General features: G+C 43.3%; 1 protein-coding gene across 1 annotated transcript in view; it reads left to right on the top strand.

Moving 5' to 3' along the window:
- The window catches only part of LOC139384731 (genetic suppressor element 1-like), a 307652-nt gene that overhangs the window by 59460 nt on the left and 235280 nt on the right, over nt 1-12912 (top strand). The window lies entirely within an intron of this gene.

Raw genomic sequence — 12912 nt, 5'->3', positions numbered from 1 at the left:
TCTCAGAACCATCCTCTAGTTCCTCCTGTAACAGTGATGTCTCAGGTTCATTCTATTGCCCCTCCTTTAACAGTGATGTCTCAGAACCATTCTCTAGACCCTCCGGTAACAGTGATGTCTCAGAACCATTCTCTAGTTCCTCCTGTAACAGTGATGTCTCAGAGCTGTTCTCTTGACCCTCCTGTAACAGTGATGTCTCAGAGCCATTCTCTAGACCCTCCTGTAACAGTCTCAGAGCCATTCTCTAGTCCCTCCTGTAACAGTGATGTCTCAGAGCAGTGTTCAGAGTGATGGGTCCAGGCAGCAGAGGCAGGCTCCGTTTAGCTGCTCTAAGCCCTCTGGCCCTGGGGGATGAGACAGCCAGAGAACCAGGGAACCAGAGCACGGCTCTTCTCTCTGTCACACCCCCAGTAATCCTGTTAGCTCAGCCCAGGATCAGGCTGCCCTGCCTGGCCCCCGGGCCTCCACTTTGCCCCCGTGGGACCTGCAGGGGCCCCCGCCTGAAAGGGACAATTGTTGTGGCCCTCAAACCAGGGCAAAGGGGCGTCAGGAGGTTTGGGGAGAGGACACTGTGGCACACACACTGTCACAAACATAGTAACCCCTCCAATGATGCTTCTTTGATGGGGAGGGCTTATTGTCCCCTTCCCACAGACATAGTTCCTCAGACTATTTTCCTCTATAGGCCTCTACACACACCACATACGCATGCACACACACACACTTACACACTGGTCACACCGGTCACACACAAGAACCGGTTAACCCTTTCCCCCTCTTTGTTCAGTCTTTGTGTGCCCACTAGTCTGTCTGTGTGTGCGCCTGCTGTAGAGACTCTGGATTGGAGGTCTTAGTAAACCAACAGGGCCTATCAGCATTGACTTTGTCCTTAGCCGTGCAGCACACAGCCCGCTAGCCTCTTAGCATCCCAGGCAAATTCAATGGAGCACCGTCAGTGTAATTCCACCCTTCACCAGTAGGTGGTGTCAGGTATAGTGGAGGAGAAGGCTCTCTCTCTCCTTTGTCAAGCTCCCTTGGTTTGGTTTTACTGCACGTCTCTGTAGAAGTAATGACTGAAATCAACCATTGTACAACCTTAATGGCATCTGAATTAAAACACTTTGGAATTAATTAGAAATAAAGTATGCGACAATCAAAACATTGTTGTTGATAAAGCAACGTTCCTGTAAGTGAAGGGGAGAATCGACAGGCTGATTTGCTTGGTGTTATCAATCTGCGTTAGGCTGGACTGGCTTTAGGCTTGTTTACTGTGTGTGTGTGTTTACCGTAGGACAGGGAGACACTTTGATTGAGCTCTGCGCTGTAAAGCTGTCTGTTTGCCAGACTGTTTGTCTTCCAGCCAAGATGCTGCAGCAGAGAAAAAAACGATGATGATCTGTCAGCAGGCAGTCAGTCAGTCCACACGCCAGACAGAACCACACAGCAACGTTCAGACAACCTTCCCTTAAAGAGAGACCTCCACATACCTGGTAACTGTCTACAAATGTGATGTGCTGTTGGCAGTACAGAACAGTCTCTGTGTTTCTTCAGCAGTTATTGACCCTTGATCTTGTTCATTTGGCTTGCCTAATATTTTTATATTGTTTCAGCTTAAATGACCCTGAAACATCTTGCACCAATTCACTATAGTTTATTTTCCACATACTTTTAAGGAGTCGTGTATACTGGGCAGCAGGTATTCTAAAGGTTAAGAGCATTTGGCCAGTAATCGAAAGGTCGCTGGTTCTATTGTGTGTGTGTGAGTGTGTCAAAGGGCTGGGGTCACGGGGTCAGGTCAGAGGTTAGGTAGGGTCAGGGCACTGAATGCTTATAAAAGAGCATCCTGGGAGCTTTTTTTTGGCGGCCGGTGCAACATGGGAGGTGAGAGACTGTGTGGCGGTATCATTATACACGCACACACATACACACACTGTTGATTGTCTCAGAGAGAGGGGTGTTTAGAGCTGTGGGATCAGGAAGGTTGTTTAGGGGTCAGAGGTCAGGGGAAATGGATGTCCGATGAGACCAGGGCATTGTATCAGACAGACTGCACAGAGCTGGTTGACTCACTACTGTCATCTGGACAGACAGACAGACACAGACACACACACATGCAGACAAAGCCACACAAAGAAGGCTAATTTCACACTGACTATGTTGGGGCCCTGTTTGGGCATGATGAGCAGACAGAGAGACAGATGGTGCAGGGTTGGCAGGAGGAGTGTGTGTGCTGGCCTGTGTGTGTGGGTGGGTGTGTGTGTATGCGTGTGCATGTGCGTGCGTGCTTGCCTGCGTGCTTGTGTGTGTGTACGTGTTTTTGTGTATACATTCTTGTGTGTTTCAATGCATTTTCAAAGAGCACTGTGTTCTCAACCCCACAGAATGAGAGCAATCCACAACCAACATCACTTGCCAGGCTAGCTACCAAGCTCTCTACAATACACACTGATCTCTAAAACCATCACAGACAGAATAAATCACTCAAGCACTTTCTGTGTTTTATCCACAGATATAGATGACTGTGATCTTTATGGCTGAGAGTGAAGCAAATGAGGGGAGCTCCTAGCAATGTCTGGAGGGACTGGTCTGGTTTCCTGCTGCTGCTGCTGTTGTTGTTGTTTAGTAGTGGAGAGGAGGAGAGCCACAGGAATCTGTATGTGGTTGTGCGTGTGCAAATGTTTGTTGTGTATGTACATGCATGGGTCCATGAATGAGTGTGTGTGTTTTCACTAATGTGTGTGTGTCTGTGTACATGCATTCCCACATGAAAAAGTACTACAGTTTATTTTAAAATACTACAGTACTTACTATAGAATTATGTAGTAAACTGTAGTATACTCTAGAATACTATACTACAAACTGTGGAATCCCTCGATCATGTGGAGTACTTACTTTAGAATGCTGTAGTATACTGAAGAATACTATAGTAAATACTACAATATACTACAGTCCGCAAAAACACTACAGTGAATACTATAGTATTTTTTCATGTGGGTTTGTGCACACATACGTGTGTGTGTGTATGCGTCACTGGATGGGAGAGGCAATGTTTGTGTGTGTGTGGAGGTTGGACATTGCTGAGGGCTGTAATTGAAATGAATGGTTTCCATGCTGGGCCGCCCATGGCTAAAGCCTGTTAGCATGCTTGGCTTGGCTGAGCCGGGGCCAGCACCAACACACTGACCCTCTGGAGGAAGGCATCAGCAAGAGGGGGAGGGAAGGAGAGAGGGAGGGTGGGAGGGAGAAATATGTGTGAAAGATGGAGGGAGAGAGGAAAGAGTGAGAGATGAAATAGTGAGAAATAGAGGGAGAGAGGAAAGAGTGAGAGAAAGAATGAGATAGAGAGCGAGAGAAATAGGCAAATTTGTGTTTTTTGTCATGAATCTTGTTCTGGAGGCAGGTCTGCAGAGTGGTCATAAAATCTGATTTTAAATGTAACCTTAACCCTAACGTTACCCACACTGCTAACCCTAATGCCTAACATGCAGACCAAACCTGCGCGTCCGTGTGCGCCATCGTGCGCATGTTGATTTTGTCTATCCCCACTTACCAGACACATTCATGACATGCAGGTTAAAATACCAAAACCAACTGTGAATCATTTATATTCATTGGGGGACAGGTTGAAAAACAAACATCCATGGACATTTAGCTAGCTTGCTGTTGCTAGCTAGTTTGTCCTGGGAGATAAACATTGGCTTGTTATTTTAACTGAAATGCATATGGTCATTTTATTTGCTGGATCTTTGTAGAATTTGAATCCATTTTGACAGTGATGTGTATTCATGGATGCCAAGGGTAGCCAGGCCAAGGGTAACCAACAACAAATATAAGCATGTATAAGCATGTACACACACACACACACACACACACACACACACACACACACACACACACACACATATATACATATATACAGTGCCTTGCGAAAGTATTCGGCCCCCTTGAACTTTGCGACCTTTTGCCACATTTCAGGCTTCAAACATAAAGATATAAAACTGTATTTTTTTGTGAAGAATCAACAACAAGTGGGACACAATCATGAAGTGGAACGACATTTATTGGATATTTCAAACTTTTTTAACAAATCAAAAACTGAAAAATTGGCCGTGCAAAATTATTCAGCCTCCTTAAGTTAATACTTTGTAGCGCCACCTTTTGCTGCGATTACAGCTGTAAGTCGCTTGGGGTATGTCTCTATCAGTTTTGCACATCGAGAGACTGACATTTTTTCCCATTCCTCCTTCCAAAACAGCTCGAGCTCAGTGAGGTTGGATGGAGAGCATTTGTGAACAGCAGTTTTCAGTTCTTTCCACAGATTCTCGATTGGATTCAGGTCTGGACTTTGACTTGGCCATTCTAACACCTGGATATGTTTATTTTTGAACCATTCCATTGTAGATTTTGCTTTATGTTTTGGATCATTGTCTTGTTGGAAGACAAATCTCCGTCCCAGTCTCAGGTCTTTTGCAGACTCCATCAGGTTTTCTTCCAGAATGGTCCTGTATTTGGCTCCATCCATCTTCCCATCAATTTTAACCATCTTCCCTGTCCCTGCTGGTTTCATCTGAAACCAGCAGGGACAGGGAAGATGGTTAAAATTGACCAGAGCACCTTCTTCCACATGTTTGGTGTCTCCCAGGTGTCTTGTGGCAAACTTTAAACAACACTTTTTATGGATATCTTTAAGAAATGGCTTTCTTCTTGCCACTCTTCCATAAAGGCCAGATTTGTGCAATATACGACTGATTGTTGTCCTATGGACAGAGTCTCCCACCTCAGCTGTAGATCTCTGCAGTTCATCCAGAGTGATCATGGGCCTCTTGGCTGCATCTCTGATCAGTCTTCTCCTTGTATGAGCTGAAAGTTTAGAGGGATGGCCAGGTCTTGGTAGATTTGCAGTGGTCTGATACTCCTTCCATTTCAATATTATCGCTTGCACAGTGCTCCTTGGGATGTTTAAAGCTTGGGAAATCTTTTTGTATCCAAATCCAGCTTTAAACTTCTTCACAACAGTATCTCGGACCTGCCTGGTGTGTTCCTTGTTCTTCATGATGCTCTCTGCACTTTTAACGGACCTCTGAGACTATCACAGTGCAGGTGCATTTATACGGAGACTTGATTACACACAGGTGGATTGTATTTATCATCATTAGTCATTTAGGTCAACATTGGATCATTCAGAGATCCTCACTGTACTTCTGGAGAGAGTTTGCTGCACTGAAAGTAAAGGGGCTGAATAATTTTGCACGGCCAATTTTTCAGTTTTTGATTTGTTAAAAAAGTTTGAAATATCCAATAAATGTCGTTCCACTTCATGATTGTGTCCCACTTGTTGTTGATTCTTCACAAAAAAATACAGTTTTATATCTTTATGTTTGAAGCCTGAAATGTGGCAAAAGGTCGCAAAGTTCAAGGGGGCCGAATACTTTCGCAAGGCACTGTATATACAGATCTCTGGTTTCAGCCTCTTGTGAATTGGAAAGTCAAGTTGGCGGGTGCACAGTGCACTGTTAGGACGCTTTGTTGCCCTGAAGTAAATTGATGTTATACCAAAATTATATAATTACTCCTGTCTAAATAAAATCATTCAAAATCTCCAGGGAGATCATGACTTGGTCACAGAGGATCATTAGCTCCTTTTAAAAAAATGGTGTTTGGGAAGCCCGTAGTTTGGGTAGTGGTAATACAGTAGGTCTAGCTGATTGAGTTGTGGCTGTCAGTGAAAATATACTGAACAAAAATATAAATGCAACATGTAAAGTGTTGATCCCATGTTTCATGAGCTGAAATAAAAGATCCCAGAAATGTTCCGTACGCACAAAAATCTTATTTCTCTCAAATGTTGTGCACAAATTTGTTTACATCACTGTTAATGAGCATTTCTCCTTTGCCAAGATAATCCATCCACCTGACAGCTTTGGCATATCAAAAAGCTGATTAAACAGCATTATCATTACATAGGTTTTGTCACGTAACACAATGCCACAGATGTCTCAAGTTGAGGGAGCGTGCAATTGGCATGCTGACAGCAGAAATGTCCACCAGAGATGTTGCCAGAGAATTTAATGTTAATTTCTCTACCATAACCCGCCTTCAATGTCATTTTAGAGAAATTGGCAGTACCTCCAACAGGTCTAACAACCGCAGACCACATGTAACCACGCCAGCCCAGGACCTCCATATCCGGCTTCTTCACCTGCGGGATCGTCTGAGACCAGCCACCCAGACAGCTGATGAAACTGAGGAGTATTTATGTCTGTAATATGTGAAATCCATAGATTAGGGCCTAATACATTTATTTCAATTGACTGATTTCCTTATATGAACTGTAACTCAGTCAAATTGTTGAAAATGTTTTGATGTATATTCAGTATATGTGTGTAGATAATGTGTCTTGAGTATAATAAAACATGTTGCATCAAGAAGAAGGGGAGGGGGGTGTGGTGAAGGGGTGCGTCTCTCTCCAGAATACATATGTAGGAAAGTGAATGATAGAAAAATCTTTCCAACACTTCTGGCCTCGATAATCACCAAGCCTCGGTGTGATAGAGCAAAATATCATGATCCCATATATCCAGTGGAAACGTCTATAAAAAGCCCAGCTTTCTTTCCCGGTAGAGATACTCTCAACGATCGGCTATGAAAAGCCATCTGACATTTACTCCTGAGGTGCTGACCTGTTGCACCCTCGACAACTACTGTGATTGTTATTATTTGACCCTGCTGGTCATCTATGAACGTTTGAACATCTTGGCCATGTTCTGTTATAATCTCCACCCGGCACAGCCAGAAGAGGACTGGACACCCCTCATAGCCTGGTTCCTCTCTAGGTTTCTACCTAGGTTTTGGCCTTTCTAGGGAGTTTTTCCTAGCCACCCTGCCTCTACACCTGCATTGCTTGTTGTTTGGGGTTTTAGGCTGGGTTTCTGTACAGCACTTTGATATATCAGCTGATGTAAGAAGGGCTATATAAATACATTTGATTTGATTTCCCAAGCTCACTGGCGCAGGGCCCAGAATAGGCTAGTTGATACAATGTTGCAAGTTCGTTAGCGACAGCTTCGGGCTGGACCATGTGATGATTTGATACAATGTTGAACTTCACTAGCAATAGCGCAAGTCAAGACAGATAGAAAGGGAGGCAGACAGGCGGAGAAGAGGGAAGAATATGAATGAAATAACCAGAATTTTCATCAGGATATTTTCTAAAGCTTTTATTTGTCTGCTTTAGGCCTATGCAATTTACTTAGTTGACAATGGAACCTCTAGGCCTACTGCTGCATAGGCCTGCAGGCCTTCTCTGAGTTCTATGCACCTATTTCTATAGAACACCAATGAGTGTCAGTGTGTTCTCAGTGTTCTCTCACCATATTTTTTACCTTTATAGATTGTATAATTTTACTTCAGATTTTTATGATTAACCATGTGACAATGATTTTGAAAAAACTGAAAATGTTATTATTGAAATGAAAGTGTTCCGCGAAAATGTGCACATAACAAAAATCATAAATTGCACTCAGATCAGTTGAAATGGTAAGATGAGTTGTAAGTTTCCCCAAACTTGAAAATCATAAAAATCATAAGATTCCTGTGGTCTTTACTACAGTGCCTTGCAAAAGTATTCCTCCCTTTCCTATTTTGTTGCATTACAATCTGTAATATAAATATATTTTTATTTGGATTTCATGTAATGGACATACACAAAATAGTCCAAATTGGTGAAGTGAAATGAAAAAAAAATACTTATTTCAAAAATTCTCAAAAATAAAAAACGGAAAAGTGGTGCAGGAAAATGTATTCCCCCCCTTTTCTATGAAGCCCCTAAATAAGATCTGCTGCAACCAATTACCTTCAGAAGTCCCATTATTAGTTAAATAAAGTCCACCTGTGTGCAATCTAAGTGTCACATGATCTGTCACATGATCTCAGTATATATACACCTGTTCTGAAAGGCCCCAGAGTCTGCAACACCACTGAGCAAGGGGCACCATCAAGCAAGTGGCACCATGAAGACCAAGGAGCTCTCCAAACAGGTCAGGGACAAAGTTGTGGAGAAGTACAGATCATGGTTGGGTTATAAAAAAATATCAGAAATGTTGAACATCCCACGGAGCACCATTATATCCATTATTAAAACATGGATAGAATATGGCACCACAACAAACCTGCCAAGAGAGGGCCAGCCACAAAATCTCATGGACAAGGCAAGGAGGGCAATAATCAGAGAGACAACAAAGAGACCAAAGATAACCCTGAAGGAGCTGCAAAGCTCCACAGTGGAGATTGGAGTATCTGTCCATAGAACCACTTTGAGCCGTACACTCCACAGAGCTGGGCAGAAAAAAAGCCATTGCTTAAAGAAAAAAATAAGCAAACACATTTGGTGTTCGCCAAAAGGCATGTGAGAGACTCCCCAAACAGATGGAAGAAGGTACTCTGGTCAGATGAGCCTAAAATGTAGCTTTTTGGTCAAGGAAAACGCTATGTCTGACACAAACCTCATCACCCCGAGAACACCATCCCCACAGTGAAGCATGGTGGTGGCAGCATCATACTGTTGAGATGTTTTGCATTGACAGGGACAGGGAAAACTAGTCAGAATTGAAGGAATGAATCGCCTCGCGCTAAATACAGGGAAATTCTTGAGGGAAACCTGTTTCAGTCTTCCAGAGACTTGAGACTGGGATGGAGGTTCACCTTACAGCAGGACACTGACCTTAAGCATACTGCTAAAGCAGCACTCAAGTAATTTAAGGGGAAACATTTAAATGTCTTGAAATGGTCTTGTCAAAGCCCAGACCTCAGTCCAATTGAGAATCTGTGGTTTGACTTAAAGATTGCTGTACACCAGTGGAACCCATCAAACTTGAAGGAGCTGGAGCAGTTTTGCCATGAAGAATGGGCCAAAATCCCAGTAGCTAGATGTGCCAAGCTGATAGAGACATACCCCACGAGACATGCAGCTGTAATTGCTGCAAAAGGTGGCTCTACAAAGTATTGACTTTGGGGGGGGGGGTGAATAGTTATGTACGCTCAAGTTTTCAGTTTTGTTTTGGCTTATTTCTTGTTTGTTTCACAAGGGGAAATTATTTCAAAGTGGTAGGCATGTTGTGTAAATCAAATGATACAACCCCACCAAAAAATATATTTTAATTCCAGGGTGTAAGGCAACAAAATAGGAAAAATGCCATGGGGGTGAATACTTTCGCAAGCCACACTATAACACCTATTTAGAAAATTGCGCCCATCCACACATAAAGTTGAAGTTGGAAGTTTACATACACTAAGGTTGGAGTCATTAAAACTTGTTTTTCAACCAATCCACAAAAATGTCTTGTTAACAAACTATTTTTCGGCAAGTCGGTTAGAACATTACTTCGTGTATGACACAAGTAATTTTTCCAACAATTGTTTACAGACATATTATTTCATGGCTGGGACTGGTGCACTTCACAAAATAGATGGCATCATGAGGTAGGAAAATTATGTGGATATATTGAAGCAACATATCAAAACATCTGTCAGGAAGTTAAAGCTTGATCGAAAATGGGTCTTCCAAATGGACAATGACCCCAAACATACTTCCAAAGTTGTGGCAAAATGGCTTAAGGACAACAAAGTCAAGGTATTGGAGTGGCCATCACAAAGCCCTGATGGCGGTGGCAGAATAACAACCTATCCCTCAACGCAACCAAGACTAAAGACATTATTGTGGACTACAGGAAAAGGAGGACAGAGCCCGTCCCTATTCTCATCAACTGGGCTGTAGTGGAGCAGGTTGAGAGCTTCAAGTCCCTTGGAGTCCACATCAACAACAGGCTAGAATGGTCCAAACACACCAAGACAGTAGTGAAGAGGGCACGACAAAGCCTATTCCCCCTCAGGAAACTAAAAAGATTTGGCATGGGTCCTGAGATCCTCAAAAGGTTCTACAGCTGCAACATCGAGAGCATCACTGGTTGCATCAATGCCTGGTACGGCAATTGCTCGGGCCTCTGACCGCAAGGCACTACAGAGGGTAGTGCGTAGTGCCCAGTACATCACTGGGGCTAAGCTGCCTGCCATCCAGGACTTCTACAGCAGACGGTGTCAGAGGAAGGCCATAAAAATTGTCAAAGACCCCAGCCACCCCAGTCATAGACTGTTCTCTCTACTACCGCATGGCAAGCGGTACCGGAGTGCCAAGTCTAGGACAAAAAGGCTTCTCAAAAGTTTTTACTCCCAAGCCATAAGACTCCTGAATAGGTAATCAAATGGCTACCCGGACTATTTGCATTGTGTGCCCCCCTCCCCCAACCTCTCTTTTTACACTGCTGCTACTCTCTGTTTATCATATATGCATAGTCACTTTAACTATACATTCATGTACATACTACCTCAATTGGGCCGAACAACCAGTGCTCCCGCACATTGGCTAACCGGGTTATCTGCAATGTGTCCCGCCACCCACCACCCGCCAACCCCTCTTTTATGCTACTGCTACTCTCTGTTCATCATATATGCATGGTCTCTTTAACCATATCTACATGTACATACTACCTCAATCAGCCTGACTAACCGGTGTCTGTATGTAGCCTCGCTACTTTTATAGCCTCGCTACTGTATATAGCCTGTCTTTTTACTGTTGTTTTATTTCTTTACCTACCTATTGTTCACCTAATACCTTTTTTGCACTATTGGTTAGAGCCTGTAAGTAAGCATTTCACTGTAAGATCTACACCTGCTGTATTTGGCGCACTTGACAAATAAACTTTGATTTGATTTGATTTTTGTACCCGTTTCCTCCAGCATCTTCACAAGGTCCTTTGCTGTTGTTCTGGAATTGATTTGCACTTTTCGCACCAAAGTACGTTCATCTCTAGGAGACAGAACGCGTCTCCTTCCTGAACGATATCACGGCTGCGTGGTCCCATGGTGTTTATACTTGCGTTCTATTGTTTGTGGAGGTCTACAATTATTTTCTGTTGTATTCAACGCACGTGACAAATAAACTTTGATTTGATTTGACCTCAATCCTAAAGAAAATGTGTGGGCAAAACTGAAAACGAGCAAGGAGGACTACAAACCTGACTCAGTTACACCAGCTCTGTCAGGGGGAATGGGACAAAATTCACCCAACTTGTTGTTGGAAGCTTGTGGAAGGCTACCCAAAATGTTTGACACAAGTTAAACAACTTAAAGGCAATGCTACCAAATACTAATTGAGTGTATGTAAACTTCTGACCCACTGGGAATGTGATGAAAGAAATAAAAGCTGAAATAAATCATTCTCTGCTATTATTCTGACATTTCACATTCTTAAAATAAAGTGGTGATCCTAACTGACCTAAGACATGGAATTTTTACTAGGATTAAATGTAAAGAATTGTGAAGAACTGAGTTTAAATGTATTTGGCTAAGGTGTATGTAAACTTCCGACCTCAACTGTAGGAGGTCCCGTGAAACAGCAGGCTCCTTCTGTGGAAACCAAATGCTGTCCAACGATTCGTTCTGGCACCGGGTCTGCAGCCACATCATATTTAGCTTACGTTGACTGGACTAAATCATTTTTACTATCTTTTAGTTATCACTGTATTAGACAAAGCATAGGTGATTAGATGATGTTAAAATGTTGAAGTTGAAATGGTGCTGGAGTAGTGGAGGCAGCAACTGCTTACTTTGTGACTTGTGGTAACTCTCCGTGGTTCTAAATCAATAGTTAAGTAGTCAGAAAATGTCTGTGGGTCTTGTAACTGTTTGTTACGTTCAATATGTTTTGTGTATTTCACTGGACAGAGTTTGCTCTCTGGTGTTGTGATGAAACAAAGGTGTGGTTGAATTTATTCTGCCACTGTGTCTTCTTATTGTCTCGGCATTAGGCCTACATATCACGTTGTCAAGGCATATGAACTAAAAGGTTATAGAGCAAACAGCGCAGTTATCACAACACATAGGTTGTAATATGTGTTTTTTGTGGCTTGGCTTCCCCAGGGATTTTACCCACGCACCACTACTGCATTTTGAGTCACACAACATTGTTTGTTCTCCAACAATTAATCGACAGATAAAAGGGAAAACCAAGTTAGTTTTTAGTTAGTTTTCTTTGATTAATATCTCCTCATTCATTCATTCATTCTTCTTCTTCTTGTGTTTTTATATGGCGGTTGCCAACCAACTTTAAGTTGCATTACCGCCACCAACTGGACTGGAGTGTGGACCGTGTTCATCTTTCAATCACCTACGTGGGTATATGCTCGTAAAAACCAATGAGGAGATAGAAGAGGCGGAACTTGCAGCGCGTCATGCTTCCAAAATAGAACCAAGTTCTAATTTAGCTCCTCGTTACGCAGAGACCTGTTGACACGTGTGAGCAGTTTAAATGAAATAATTTAATTACATGTATGTGTAAATGTATTTTATTTTGCAATGCAGGGGGTCTCGTCAACATGTAACCATAACCAGAGAGAGAGAGAGAGTGAGAGAGAGAGAGAGAGAGAGCAGGAGGAGCCAGGAAAGATCCAATTCCCCAGGACAGGTGGCATATGCATGGCACCACTCCCAACCTGGCACACACACACACGCACACACACACACACACACACACACACACACACACACACACACACACACACACACACATACACACTGAGACACACACTCTGCGATGCACAGAAGCACACACATACATACTCCTGCTCTTGACCCTGCTGTTCTCCGAAGTCCCACCATAGTGTAACAGGGAGACAGACAATTCCCTCCTGTGTAGAGGGAACTGGTTAGTTCTCCCTCTGCAGCATGGCTTGGTGGGGGTGCAGGCATCTAGGCAGGTGGTGCTCTCCCTGTAGCTTGGTCCCTGCTAGAGGCCACCTGGTTCAGGCACACACACACACACACCCCACTGCCCTGTGAAGCACAGTCTGACCACAGCCA

This window comes from Oncorhynchus clarkii, chromosome 26 (assembly GCF_045791955.1).
Source record: "Oncorhynchus clarkii lewisi isolate Uvic-CL-2024 chromosome 26, UVic_Ocla_1.0, whole genome shotgun sequence".
Taxonomy (NCBI): Eukaryota; Metazoa; Chordata; class Actinopteri; order Salmoniformes; family Salmonidae; genus Oncorhynchus; species Oncorhynchus clarkii.
This window is presented reverse-complemented; position numbering and strand designations above follow the sequence as displayed.